Here is a 16,407-nt window from a genome sequence, read left to right as displayed (position 1 = left end):
ATCGTAACGCAACTAAACGCAAATGTCGTTTTGTGTGCGTTTGTATAAGAAAAGTTGCCAGACTTAGGAGGATTTTTATATTCCAAACAAAAATGTAGACAATTTGACAAGGAATTTAACATCAGTATAATAAAAATTAAAAAAAAAAAACAATAAGCAGATTTTAACTCTAGTCCATTTTTATTTATTTTTTTAATTTCGATTTTATTCACGATTTAAAATTTTATAAAAATCAAGAAAATTTACATGTACTGTATATTTAAACGAATAACTTATGAACATGATGTCGGATTTTATTGTTTTAATATGCAAAGATAATTATGTCTTCTTTAGACAAATTGAAATGCAATTTCCAGATGTACTTTTGGGTAATGTTAAAAATTTAAAAAAAAAATAAAAAAAATTTATAATTTCGAAAATTGTACCAACAAATCGTCATATGCGGGAAGTTTTGCTTTAAATCTTTAATTTGAACACAAGTCTGCTGAAGCACACCGATTGCTCACCATAGCTTATGGTGAATGTGTTCCACGAGTTTCAACGTGCGAGAGATGGTTTGTACGGTTCAAAAGTGGTGATATTGACACAGATGAGAAATATCGCCCAGACCAGTCATGAAGATTGTTGTAAATCTCAATTTGTTTGCTACTCAAGCAGCAATTTCAAAATGTTTGCAAGCAGCAGGATTCATCCAAAAGCAGGAAAATTGGGTACCATACAAATTGAAGCCAAGAGACCTTGAAAAACAATTTTGCTTCTGTGGAATGCTGTTTGAACGCTATAAAAAAAATATTTTTGCACCGAATCATTACTTGCAATGAAAAATGGATCCATTACGATACTACGAAGTATAATCCAGACCGTGCCCGCCCGACTACTATTTGTTTCGCTCTCTCTGGGATACGTTTCATTTTGGAACAGAGTATCCTAGAGGCTTGATTCCTTCTGGGCCTCAAAAGATGAGCAGACATATGGAATCTAACTGTGGAGAACATCAATCAAAAATACATAGGAAATGAGAACATCCACGTGATAACGTTATTGTAAAACTTCTCGCACAGAGCTAAACGCGATCAAGGCTTCGTAGAGCCCATCTACCACCCCGCTAAAATGATTCCCATTTGTAAATCTATGTTCTCTTTAGAGTTTTAATTTGATTATAAGACTTAAATACTTATTGTTAGGCCTAAGAAAATTAGGCAGATTCAATAAATAAATAAAGTTAAAAAAGAATATCCGAAAATAGCATTTGCATTATGAATAAACCTTTGGAAAACAAAAATTGTTTAATTATCTTTCAAATGTATCTTAAAGCAATAAAATCCAACATCTATTGTAATTTTTTTTTCAAAAACTAAAATCGAGAGTTTTCGAAAATTTAAATGGAATTGTCCAAATGACTCCAAAAAATATGTGTTTGACGAATGTGATCAAATGTCTGAACTTGTATTTTAAATTTGTACTCTAAATAAAAAGATATTATGAAATTATGAGTGCCCCGATAGACTAGACAGTAGTGTGCTGGACTGTCAATCTGAAGGTTGCGGTTTCGATTCCCGCCAGATATTCTGGGTGTATCTGAAGACAAGCAAATCTCTTCGCAGTTTGTGTTTGTTTTTAAAAAAAAAACGGTAAACAATAATTCTTCTAATTCGATTTTACTTCTGAATTCATATTATTTTAATTATTGTTTAAAAATGTGTCGAGGTGTTCACACTACTCAAGCTCAGAAAAATTTTATTCCGAGCTTAAAAAAAGACGGAAAAACTATTCGTGAAATTGCAGAAATATTAAAATGTTGCAAAAATAAAGTTAATCAAAATATCATGAAACTCGAGGAAGAAAGAGAAAAACCTCAACTTATAGTAAGAACTCAGAAAAAAAATTCTTTTAAGTCATCGAGTGAAATCAAACTTGATTTATTTACATCAGTTACAAGCTGGATTAAAGGGACGAAGACCAAGAAAAGTACCTTTATTAATATAAAAAGCCAGTTATTTTCCGTCGGGAAAATTGGAAAAATGTATTGTGTTCGGATGAAACCAAAATTAATTTGTTTGGGCCTGATGGTAAAATGTTTGTGCGAAGAACAAAAAATAAAGAATTTGACTCTAGGCACACAAAAAATACCTTCATGGAGGTTCCATACTGATTTGGTGCTATTTTTCGTCATCTGGTATCGGTCCAATCTTTTAGATTAATGAAAAAATGTTTGCAGTATATTGTAGGGATACTTAAGAATCAAATACATACTATCATTTGCCGAAGAGGAAATAACGACCCGAAGCACACCTCTAGGCTTGCTAAGTTACGGTTTCAAGAGAATAAAGTTCTTCTGCTAGATTGACCCTCCCAGTCTCCGGACTTAAACCCCATTGAGCATTTGTGGGGGGTTCTTAAAAATAAAATAAGGTTATAAAAGAGTAAAAACAAAGACGATATGTGCCAAAAAATCCAGAAAGCAAAAAATCCCCGGAAACCTGTGCTAATCTTGTTGGACATATGCAAAGCAGATGCAAGGAGGTAATTAAAATGAAGGGAGCATCTACCAAATGTTAATATAACATTGAAAAATTAAGGTATGTTATGGATTAGAATTTATAGATTCCGACCATCCAACCGATAAGCTCCAAACCGGTTTCATTAGAAAAGCAATTTTATGGAGATGGTTTCAGATAGCTAAAACACAGCATTAGATCATTTCGGTCCATTCGTGAACTATTGAAAAATTTTATGTCTTGATATTTTGTATGTAGGCACCTCTCCCATGTGTAAATCCACTATGAAAGGTTTTTTGGAAATACATACGAATTTTAAGGGGATAAGAATGGGAAAATCTCTATATCTCCGGAACTAATAAAGCTATCACCAAAAATTCAACTTTAGGTACTTTTTGATTTTTGTACTTTTAAGAGTTATAAAACGAGTGAAACAAGAATTTTGTTACTTTTTTGTACCATATGCCAGAACTTAATTTAAATTGAAGTCCTTTGAAAAAATTTCAAATGGATTTTGGCACTTTTTTTAAATTGATCAATCTTTTTGGTACTTTTTTTAAAAAAATATTTTTAATGTTAATGTACATAATAATAAAATATTAATAAGAAAATATGTTTTTTTTTTCCTACACAGGAACAAAAAATTAGGCATAGAGCGGTACTGTTTGAAACATAATGGTTCCTGGCTTAATTTTCCTTGCAAATTTTAAACTGTGGAATTCTTCTTTAGTAAAAAACTGAGTGGTTAATAATAAAAATGTATCTAGTATGATTATAAAATATCTAGTATTTAATCAGGTAACTTGTATTATAAAAAACAATTTTTAATATTACTCGAAAGACTTCGTTCGATATCAAATCATAGAAGTCTCAAGGCTGTAACTTAAATTTTCGAGTATCAAATTTCTAGTAATCAGGTGACACTTTTCTCCAAATATTAACTTCTTACATATTTCAAAGATTTAACGTTTACATAAATAATTTTCACAATTTTACACTTAAAGTTGTTACTTAATTTTAAAACATTTATTATCTTATAAAATTAATATAGATTTCCTTAAAAATCCTTAACATTTAATTAGCAATTTCCTTGAACAAATAATATCCCCTTATCTGGCAACACAGTGCCTACGTAAAATTTAACCATCAAAAGTGGTGATCTCACACATGGTAAAAAAATATACTAAAAAAGAAAATTTTTCTCCTTGTACATAATATACACACACTTACACTTATAGAAAAAGCATAAAAATCATACTAATTTTTAAAAGAAAATATTAATAATTTATGCATTAAATAAGCCAATTTTCATAATATGTAATTTAAAATTTTTAACAGTTTTTCATCCCTAAAGTATGCTTGACAAAAAAAATGTATTAATTCTTTTTCAAAGGTTTCTTTTCCTTCGTTTGTTAAAAAGACGAAGGCAAGTTGAAAAAATTGTTCAATTAACATTTAACACACAAATCCACACTCATACACCAATACACTTAACGTTTATCATCTATATATATATACAATATACATCTACATATATATACCGTTATTTTCTTATAATTTTTTCTTCTCTTTTATAACAGCTTTATTATTAATTATTTAATTATTATTACTTCGTTGAAAGGGGAAAAAAATTGGAAAATTTCTTGTGCTTTTAGGAGTCCAAAAAAAACTTTTAATTTTACTATTAATTTTTTTGGGGTTTTTCTTATATTTTTTTCTTTTCTTTTTTTGGGTTTGAAATTATTTGCAAAAGTGATTTGTGAAAATTTTTCTTGTGAAAAAAATTTTCCAATACTTTTTTTTCTCTGTCAGACGCGCTCGTTAGAAGTGAATTTAGCTTTTTATTTCTTTTGATTTCTTAACAACTTATCACGACGATTAGACGAACACGACTGAACAATTTTGTGCTCTGTGTGAAGTTAACGTTTTGTTTGTTGGCCATTTGATTTTAGTGGCTGTTGTAGTATAAATTTTCTTGCTGTTTTCATTTCTTTGCAGTCGAATTGAATGAAGGAGTGGTTGGAAAGTTAAAGTACAAGTGCATTCAAGGAATGAACACTTTCGGTAGTCTTTCATTGGCCATTTATATATGAAAGCTAACTGATGTGAAATTTTGTACTTTAATATAATAACAAAAGATGGCAGCACCTTTAGCAAATTAATTTATAACATGGCATCTCTTAAGTTGTAGTAAAGTGGTAGCTCTGTATATAGCAACTTAACCGTTATATTTAAATTTCACAATGGGACGTAATTTATTTCTTTGCATTATTGGAAGCATTTAAAAAAATACATACAATTACATACATTAATTAAAATTTATTCGTTGATTTCCTTTATTCACAAAAGGGTAATCAAAAATATTTCGACTAAAAAATAGAGTTTTAAATTTTTCTTGTGTTTGATTTTGTTAAAATTCAAATCATATCTTCTACTCTGAAACATCAACGTTTGTGTATTTTTACTTTCAATATTTCGCATAACATAAGCTCGATTTATCGTAGCTTTTATCATCAGATTTACAACAGTATGAGAAAGTATGTATGAGTACAGTATGGCAAGTTTTACTTCATTCCGCATTAAAACCTTTATATAATGAGGCCTAAAATGCACTACTTTTCATATACTTAGTTGTCATAGAACAACTGCCATAACTTTTGAACCCATGGGATCCCATTTTGTAATTTTAACAACGTAATGAAAATTGCGTTGCCTATTTGGTGTAAAAAATTAAGAAAATTAAAATATCATTCTTTGAGATATCCAAGGATAAAGGAAATTTTCCAATTTTGGAGGTCATTTTGCTAAGAAGATATAAAATATTTGTAAGGATAAAACTGATTTCTTTCAAATCAAATTCGAAAACTTATGTTGAGGGCTATAAAATATGAACCTGTTTTATACGTCAGTATACTTGTGTTGAAATTTTTATAAATATCGGATTTGAGCTTTATTTGGGAACTGAAACCTAAAATGATGTGCGTTGATATCTATGTATCTATTATGGAGCTATGGCCAATTATTGATTGCTCGTCACAAAAACCAATAGTATGATTATTAAATACAACTGATCTGTGCTGAATTCTAGTTCGATATTTATAAAATTTTTATTTAGGTTAATGTGTTTTTCGGAAGTGATACTTATATGGGAGCTATGACCAATTATGAACCTCTCTTCACAAAATATGGTACGGAGACTTTAATACATATTAGGATTATTTATGTCGCATTTAAAACTGATAACGATATTTTTAAGATTTTCATTCGTATTTATGTGATTTTAGGAATTGGATTATATATGGAGGCAATGGTATATGCATCTAGGCATATAGGCATTTGTGTAGCATAGAGCCATATTCCGGGAAGAAATTTGTATGAGGGCTGGGAAAAATTTTGGACCGATTCTTGTCATTTTCAACAGAACTTGTATATTGATCAAACAAATTTAAGATGTCAACTTTTTAAGGGGCTGTCTCACATTTTGGTCCCTTACTCTGGTTCTACTTGTCCGATTTTGCCCATATTCAACATTTCTAATCTATAAAGAGTATTTGGGAACAATTTTAGCGTCACATATACTTCCCTATAGCCCCTACGTTTCAACAATTCCTTACTGAATAATTCAATAAGGAATTAATTCTATAAAGAATGAATTTTCAAAGGAATGAAATCAATACATTTGAAGTACAAATGAATTAAGCTTATGAATTAATTAATAATGAATTTATTAAAGGAATGGTTAAGAGATACAATTTAATTTGATTTAAAAAATGGAATTAAGAATTCCAAATGAATCAAATTACCACTTTTACTTCGATTTTCACCAAAAAAATTTTCACAAAATATTTTTTATGAAATCTTGTTGCCAATGTTTTTTTTAACAAAATTTTTAAACACATTTTTTTTCTCGATTTTTTTTTCAACAAAATTTTATTTTTACCAAATTTTTTTTACAAAATTTTTTCTTCACCAACACTTTTTTAAACCAAAAGATTTTTCATAACCTTCGTTTGTCATTCCGTTGGTAATTTTTTATTTGACACCCCATAAAGTACATAAGTATGTATATATATTCTGGATCGTTATAGATAGCGTCGTCAATATAGCCATGTCCGTCTGTATGTTGAAATCAACTTTTTGTAGCCTTCAAATAACTTATATACATGATTCATACATCAATATATCCGCTACAGACCCGGTTCGGTTACTATTTAAAATTGAAAAAATCGGCCAACAAATGGCTGAGATATAAAGAAAAAACAAGGACAACCTTGATTTTTAATGATAGATATTTCAAAGATCATAGATATTTGATAGATATTTCGGGTCAAAATCGGGAAAAATATTTTTTTGACACTAATTTTTTTTTAAACAAAAAAAATTTATGAAATTTAAAATAAAAATTTGAAAACAAAAATTTAAAAAAAAAATTTGACTAATAATATTAACCTTCGCTTTACCAATACCTACCCTGGTGACCTATACGTTTTTAATAGTTTAATAATTTTTTTTAATTTTGTTTCGATATAAATGAAGTTAAGTCACACTAAACAAATTTTCGAGTTCTGTAGCATTTAATAAAAACATTTTAAATTTTTTATAAGGTTTTTTAGTTTTTTTAAATTTTGTTCGTCGCATATATGTATGGAACTGCAGTACCACCCGGGTGGGTATTGGTAAACCATGTACATAAAAAAATCTTTGGTAAAGCGAAGGTTAAACTTGTTTCAATAAAATTTTGTTCAACAATAAAATTCCTTTCATATATACTTTGGTGAATTATATACCGTAGTTTTCGGTTATAGTCCTCAACTAAAGTTGCACAATTTTTGTGGACTCAAAGCGAATTAAAACTATAACCGAATTTCTTTTTAAGCCACTTTAATAATTATAAGTGCAATAAAACCACCTTTTTAAACGAAATAAAAGTTTATTTAAAATATAATCAAATATAGATTTAAATAAAATCAATAGTTAAAACAAAAACCTTTACATACACAGAGAAAACAGTTTCGTGATAGCAACCGAATTTGTTGCCAATCGAATGATTCGGTTGCACACATAGAATTTTTCAGTTCTAACAACAGAAAGTCAGTTGATAAAGAAGAATTTTAGTTGAGGCAACCAAACTTTAGTTACCCCTTCCAAAATATTGTATGCACAACTGTAAAATTCGGTCACTAAGATAGAATCATTCGATTGGCAACAAATTCGGTTGCTATCACGAATCTGTTTTCTGTGTATTATTATTTATTGTAATTCAAAAAAAAATTAAAACTTAAAGTATTTTAAGTCTTTGGATGACTAAATCGAACACAAAATAGATATCAATATACATATGAAATATAAATTCCGAATTGTTGAAAGTTTTTAAAAGAATTCTTTAATCATAACTTTTTTTTTAAAGAATATTTTACAATAAATGATTATATTTTTTCAAATATTAAGTTTTGCTCAATTTCGTTGTCAGCACTAAATTTTCTTATAAGTTCAACGGAATCTAAAACTTCTTTTGAAGTAATTTTGGTTTGTTAGCAATGACAAACTTCAACAGCGGAATCATCATTAAAATTATTAAGACATTCTTCACCAGATTTGTCCGAAGCCTCATCGTACAAAATATCAGCATCACTTAAAATTCCATGACAAATAAGTTTGTCATCAGAGTGGACTATATGATTTTTTTAATACTAGTTATGCATGCGAAGTGGACTTTAGAACAAATAATTTGCATGAAATTTGAAAAAAAAAACCTGTAAGTGAATAGGACTGTTTTGGCTTATATCCATTTTTGGCCTTTAAGCGAAAAGTACTGTATAAGATTTGTTATATACGTTATATGAGTATGAACTTTACTCAAAAATTTATAATTTTAATTTATAATTTGAAAGTAAATTTTTAATTAGGCTTAAGTTCATTTTTATTATAATTTATTTGTAATAATTCAAAGAATATCACTGAATACTAAAATTTTAGACAATTGGCAAATTGGAATTATTTATTATTTGTAACTAAATTCCTATTAACACTTTTCAAATATTCTGATTTTAGACTCAATAAACTTTTGCGCGGCAGCCCTTAACTACATCTAGTGGCAACACCACAATCCACTACAAATACGGCAGCACCAACTACTTAAACAAACCCACCACCTTACTAAAACTAAACATAAACCCACCACACTTATACGGCAACACTATTTACATGGGGACAAAAATCATTGTATCTCAAGTGTTGGTTTCGTACGGTCTGTCGTCGCACGCTTTGTATCGATTTAACCCCTGTTTGTGTATTATGTGTGTGAATCTCTCTGTGTTTTTCTTTTGATTTGGACAACCAAACAAAAAAAAAGTGCAATTTTATAATTAAATAAAAAGCATATATTTCTAAATTAAATAGTACAAAGTGTACGTTCAGAATCAAGGAGAAATAAAAAATGTTTAAATATATAACAAATTGAATTTAAACAAAAGTGTTGAATAAAAAAACAAACAAATACAAAAGAAACGACCTTGAATTAAATGTTAAAAATCATACACAAGAAAATTGCAAGCCCTTTCTGCGGGACAAACAAATAAATAAAAATAGTGAAAGAATAACAACAAATAACAGTAACAAAATAGTGCAATATTAGTTAAAAAACTATTTAAAAGCTAAAAGTTATTTAAGTATTTGATTAAATAAAATCCTTAAACATTTTAAGGGTTTATTGTTTTTGTTATTGCTGGCAAGGAAAAATTCTATTTGAACAAAGGAGAAGTGTCTTTTGTGTTTTATATTAGTCAGTGTGTGAATGTTTGGCAAAACGTAAAAAGGAAAAGAGCAGAGCCAGAACACAAGAAAAGGAAGAAGTAGAAATGAACAAGGAATAAACATTGCGGGGGTGATTATTTGGCCACAGGCAAAGTAAAGCAAATCAAGCAAAAACAAAATAAAACAAAAACAACTACTGCTTGTATAACAACAACAAAAATACAAAAAAAAAAGGAATTCTTAAAGGGCGTCTCTTTATACACAAATAACACGATGGAAATGTAACTGCATTCAAATTTAAATAGAGGATTTTTTTATTCTGGTTATTTTCCATATAATAATAACTACAATAGCAACAACTAATCATTAACAACAACTACAACTATGTATTGACCACAGCGACCGGTTATTTTTTCATTCATTCATAAGAATAAATTATTGGAAGTGAAGGTAAGTGAAATGAACAAAATAGCTTGTACAAAATAGAACAATTTCTTTATTTTCAAGTTGGAAATATGAGTAAAATATTTATTAGGTTTCTTACCGTTATTAAAATATTTAAAATACCTACCTTATTATGTACCTATGAGGTACATTTTTGCAGGTACATTGTGCAAAAAAAATAATTTATTTTTGATAATTTTACTTATTTAAAGTTTATAAACGTTTTATACCCTCCACACGAAAACTTGTGAATGAGGTTATTAGTTTGTCATTCCGTGTGTAACATTAAAAAAGCATTCATCTGAGACCCAACAATGAATTTATGTCAATTATTGATCCTTATAAAATAATTGATCTATATACATGTCCGTCTGTCTGTCAGCGTAAACACGCTAATGTCCAAAATAAGCGAAATAAATGAAGTTTGCACCAAAATGTTTATATTTTTATACCCTTCACCATGAGTGGCAAGTTTGTCATTCCGTTTGTAATTTCTACATTTTTCATTTGCGACCCCACAAAGTATATATATTCTGAATCGTTATAGATAGCGGAGTCGATATAGCCATGTCCGTCTGTCCGTCTGTGTGTTGAAATCAACTTTCTGAAGACCCCAAATAACATACATACACGAATGATACATCAATATCTCCTAAATTCTTCCGGCTCGGTTGCTATTTAAAATCGGTCCACAAATGGCTATAAGGAAAAAACCAGGACAACCTCGATTTTTGACCTATTTTTGACCCATATCTGGATTACTAAATCATTATTATAGACAATGTGGATATCTAATGATAGATATTTCAAAGACTTGTGCAACGACGTATATAAGACCATATAAGAGTTGGACCTACAATGGGTCAAAATCGGAAAAAATATTTTTTAACCCGTTTTTTTTTTCACCAAAATTTTTTTTCACTAAATATTAAAAAAAAATTAAAAATTAAAAACTAAAAAAAATTTTTTAAAATTAAAAAAAAAAATTTAAAATTTAAAAAACAACTGGAAAAAAAATTTAAATTTTGTTTACCTAAAAATATTTAAAATTTTTATTTTAAAGTATAATTTGGTGAAGGGTATATAAGATTCGGCACATATATATATAATAGCTCTCTTACTTGTTTTCTAATCATTTTGCTATTGAAAATCAACAAAGGAGTACCAGAGTTATGGACCAAAATTTAAGACAATCTCCAAAAATAATGATACCTAATTTTTAAGTGTTTTTTGTCATTCAGGGCAATTTCATTGCAGAGAATACTATGAAATTTCTCACACATTATTCATAACATAAAAGAAAAAAATCTGCTGAAAATGGTAAGAATCGGTCGATGATTTCTCCTAGCCACCATTCAAATTCATTCCCAGAATATGGCTGTATGATACAAAATTCAGAAAAATTAGTTACGAACTTAACGGAATCGCAATAACATACTTTATTTTTAGCGGTCCTTATTTCACCATAGACCCCTTATAAAGACCTCTTAAAGAAAACCATTTAAATACCCATAAATCTCTTAAAAATACCGTTATCAGGTAAAAACTTTACATAAATAATTGCCATGCATGTAGTATATGAAAATCGCTGTATCGAATTTTAAGAAGATCGGCCCCATAATTGGCCATAGGTCCCACATAAGGACCACATTCGATAAATACCCAATACCTAACAAATACTGATATTGAATCAAAATTTTACACAGATCAGTAATTTGTAGCCAAAATTCATACTACTGAATTTTGTGAATATCGGTCCATATTTGACCATAGCCCCCATATAAATTCCACTTCCGAAAATCTCTTAAGTATTTATAAATCTTTTTTGAATATACATATGTCATTCTGAAGGTTACATATCTGTCATTTATTCTCACTTAGTTATTGAACATTATAGTGTAAACAACAAAGTTTTTTTTTGCTTCGAAAATTTCGAATTTTTCGAAAAAGTGTCGCTGAAGCACGGCGATGGTGAATGTGTTCCATTGGTTTCAATATTCGAGAGATGGTTCGGTTCAGAAGTGGTGTTTTTGACATGGAAGACAAAGATCGCTCAGGCCAGCCAAAAAAGTTTGAATACCAAGAATTGGAGGCATTACTCCATGAAGATTGTTGTCATTGTTGCAAAATCATTGGGAGCTACTGAATCAGCAATTTCAAAACGTTTGCAAGCTGCTGGATTATCCAAAATCAGGGAAATTTAATACCATACGATTTGAAGCCGAGAGACCTTGAATGACGATTTTGTATGTCTGAAATGCTGATTCAACGCTATAAAAGAATATAATTTAGGCATTGAATGAAAAATGAAACCATTACGATAACTCGAAGCGTAAGATATCGTATATGAAGCTCGTCCAACCAGCAGAATCGACACCAAAGCCAAATATCCATGGCGTTACCCCTCTAAACGGCCAATTTTATTTGGAGGTAAAATAATCACCCTTATCGTGGTTGGCGTAAACGTCATACGCCTACGACAGATTAAAGAAACAGTTTTCATTTTATCTTTAATCTAGTACGAAACAGTCGTAGGCGTAAGACGTTAACGCCAACCACGATAAGGGTGAATATACCAGGTTATTGTTTGAAAAAAAAAGAAATACGTTGGAATAAAAACAAACAAAAGGCAAGTGCACGTTCTTGTTTATCACAATAAGTAAATTGTTTGTCTCTTTACTCATATTTACCGTTATAACGGAAAAAATAACCAAATAAAGCAGCATTACATACATTTAACATACCCGCCTAAAGGCAGCCATTCCGGTTAGAGGGTTAAGGTAATGATCTGCATTTGGTGGGAGCAAAAGGGTCATATCTATTATGAGCTGCTGAAATCAGGCCAGATCATCACAAGGAACCTGTACCGATTGCAACTGATTCGTTTGAAGAGAAAAACACCCAGAATATGCGGCCAGACATGAAACCGTAATATTCCATCATGACAACCGTAATATTCCATATGCCGCATGTTGCAATACCTGTTAAAAAATATTTAGAATGAAGTGGTTGGGAAGTTTGGACTCACCCAACTTATAGTCCAGACCTTGCCCCGTCCCACTACTATTTATTTCGATCGATGTAGAATGCTCACTCTGGAATACGCTTCACTTAAGAACAGAGTATCCGAAATTGGCTTGATTCGATATTAGCCACAAATGGTGAGCAGTTCTTTTGGTTCGGAATCCGCATGTTGCCAGATAGAAGGCAAAAGTTTTTACAAATTTATATTGTACAAATGTTTCAAAATTAAAGCTAAAAATTAGAAAAAATTCCGAATTTTTAAGGCATTTACAGTATGTTAAGCTGTAAAATATTAAAGTGGCCTTATGTGATAAAGAGGGCTATAAGAAACTTGAAACAAATAAAGGTTCATCACTGACTACAGTTTACAGCCCATTACTATTTCAAATTAAAAAAAATAAAATAATAAGCCAATTATGTTCGATTACTCTATGAGAAAATAGTCGCCAGTAGCTATTGCATCTAGTTATTGGGTGACTATCTGATTTGAAGGAAAATCTTTGGAATGTTATACATAAAAGAGATTTAAATCTTACGTAGACGAAGCTCTATTTACGAAATCCCATTTTAAACCCAGCTAAATAATGTGCCTAAAATAGGAGCTACGTTGGAGGACAAAAAAAACTTGTTTTGCTAGTTTTGTAAAACAGTAAAAATGTGTTAAATATCTTATGTAATAAAAATCGTAAATGAGTTCCAAAAAATATTCAGTTTGAAATATTTGTTCTAATCGGAATATCGCTTAATTTTAAAAATTTTAGTTTGTATTTATAGCAAAAATCCATCAATGATAATCTACAATAGTGTCTGTTTTTTATACAATAACCAGAAAAAAAAACAACTTTTGATTTCACTCATTTAGTAAGTCAACTGATAAGTGGAATATTTGTTTTTATTTTTGGTTGTCTTTTGCTGAATAATAAATTCTTAATAAACGCGTAAACTAATTCATTATTAATTCACATCAAACCATAATATTTATGTTGTCAACTATATTTGAAACAAAAATAACACAACAAGAAATTTCTCTTTTACTTAAAATAAAATTTTGGCTCTGAATCATTAACATGTACAGACAAACTTATTTTGTGTGGCTTCTTCTTTAATGTTAATTTGTGTTTGGTATTATAATTTGCTAAATTTTATTTTTAATGTTTACATACCAACCGGAAATGCAGCATAAAATTTAAATTAACAAAAAATATAAACATAAATACAAACCAAAAACTGAAACATATTCAACATAATTACAAACCAAAAAGAGGAAAAACATAAGAAAAGTATCTTTACCAGACAGAAATAAATGCAAACCAATGGCAACATTTCAACGTTTAGCTACAATTTATTTAGTAGAGTGGAATGACTAAATAATTTTGTGTTTTCATTTTTTTCGTTGTATTTTTTATTGGCACACTTAATGAAATTAATTAACTAAACATCATATCTATCTCTTACGCAAAAAGGAAAAAAAACATACACACAAATAAAAGTATATATTATAAATAGCATTTGTTTATTTATCACTTCAATAAACTAAAAGCCAAAGAGATTTTCATACTATCCAAGTCTAGTGATGTTGTAGGTGTACATAGGTGATCTCTAAGGGTACACTACTGCACGATTTCAAAGTGATTTAAATGTAGAATTGGTTAAAATGTTTTGTTACAAGATTGCTCTTTGTGTTTTTTACGGAGTCCCGACCAAATATCTCGAAATAAAGGAAATAAATCGTTTCAACTCTTCGCTTGCGCGGAGCCCCACAACATACTTAGGTTTGTTCTTCTACCATGAAACAAGGAATATTATAGTCTGTGTAAGGAAACTGCGGAATCCTTACTTGGTCTAACAGAACTTTCCAGTTTGAATCATGGATAAGTCCAGAAGCTTAGGAATCTTAGACGATGCTGGGCTAACATTTGAAGAACCCAAAAACACATGTTTGTTGTTCTACCAAATATTGTGAGATGAATTAAAGCAATCCATTGAACATGGAATATTATAGTTTTTGCTTGTAAGGCAATTGCGGAATCCGTACTTGGTCTAAGGAAAGTTTAGTTTGAATCATGGAAAGAATTTGACATTGGCATCATCCTACATACCGATTAGCTTATTACCTTGTTTGTCTAAACTATTTGAGAAGATAATCCAAGGCAAAATTTTAACATTTAATAATCAAAACATTATCCCACATCACTAATACGTATTCCGTAAGCATCCCGAACAAGTGAGCAAGTTAATCGCCTAACTGAAGAGATACGAAAATCTTTCTTAGACATAAAGGTCTAATACACAAAATACTAGAGTCTTACCTATCGGATCGATTGTTTCGGATAAAATGCGATGATTATGTGACAAGCGACAATGCGATCAATGCTGGAGTACCTCAGTGAAGTGTTCTAGGACCAACAATGTACCTATTATACTCCTCTGATTTGACCGAGTCCGAAGAATTAACCATTTCCACCTTTGCAGATGACACTGCAATTTTTAGTTATCACGTGGACTTGAATATAGCATCTAGAAACCTAGATAATTATCTCAGGCACAAGGAGACGTTGATAAAAAATTTGAAAATACATGTAAATGAAATCAAAAGCAAGCACGTTAGCACTTAGGAGCGGAAGTTGTCCACCAGTGACTCTAAACAGTGGGAACAACCCACAGTCTGATCACGTTACATAACTTGGTATTCATTTACATATAAGCCTTACTTAGTTTTATGTGGAGCCACTTGGCTTCACTAACCATCAATCTATATTAAGACTAAACTGTAAAGTCATCCTGTAGAAGACAGTCTTAAAACCAATTTGGAGATATAGAATCCAATTATGGGGAACAGCAAGCAATACCAGTATAGATCTCATACAGAGAACGCAATACAAAATTCTTAGAACCATAACGGGAGCTCCATGGTACATAAGAAATGAGAACACCCATCCAGACTTAGATGTGATTTAGGTCAAGGACGAATTTAGAAAAAATCGTGAAGCTTATTTGTCAAAATTACATCATCATCCGAACCCGCTCGCAATGCTACTTACTGTAACTCAAGACAGATCAATTTACCACTCATCTAATTTGAAACTAATTTGCCAAATATGATTCTCTACTGAGAGAAAAATAATTGTTTAGTTATAAGATTTAATTACTTATTCTAAGGCCTAGGCATTAAGGGCAGGAACAGTATTATAATAAAAGTATAAAAAAATCATGGTCTAGAAGCTTGGTGTGAGCTACAAAGGAGGCAAACTTAGATGATGCAATAGGGCTGAGTATCGAGTAATAGGTCACAATGTTTATTGTAAGTTACGTACAGACCACGAAAGGTATATTAATGTAATATATATAGACAGCCCAAGCTAGCAGCTAATATGAAAAAACCAAAGACATCGATAAGATCGTCAGTTGGTTGTCTCTGGGTTTGAAAACCAGGTCATCCTTGAGCTTAGAAGCGGCAGTCGTTTGAATGATTCACTGCGCCTAACATGCAACAATCTGCGGACAATATTGGCATTGTAGTCAATGGGGTCCTAATTCCGACACTTTTTACAGCCTTTTTGACCGGTTTCACTTGTAACTATTAGCAGGAAATTTTGGCATCGTAGTCCAAATTCCGACAACTTTGACAGTCTTTTTGACCGGTTTCATTTGTAACTATTAGCAGCAAATCTTGGTATCTTAATTGATG

The 16,407-nt window shown here is 30.3% G+C and overlaps 1 protein-coding gene across 2 annotated transcripts in view; it reads right to left on the bottom strand.

Moving 5' to 3' along the window:
• The window catches only part of LOC135950094 (uncharacterized), a 140,674-nt gene extending 136,206 nt beyond the window's left edge, over nt 1-4,468 (bottom strand). For both annotated transcript variants that reach the window (XM_065499617.1, XM_065499633.1), the window contains exon 1: nt 4,040-4,468. The gene's annotated coding sequence lies outside the window, so the exon portion shown is untranslated. The remainder of the gene's footprint in view (nt 1-4,039) is intronic.
• Between the last annotated feature and the right edge of the window lie 11,939 nt (nt 4,469-16,407).

The sequence above is a fragment of the Calliphora vicina genome, chromosome 1 (assembly GCF_958450345.1).
Source record: "Calliphora vicina chromosome 1, idCalVici1.1, whole genome shotgun sequence".
NCBI lineage: Eukaryota > Metazoa > Arthropoda > Insecta > Diptera > Calliphoridae > Calliphora > Calliphora vicina.
The sequence above is the reverse complement of the archived record's forward strand: the minus strand, read 5'-3'. Positions and strand labels throughout refer to the sequence as shown.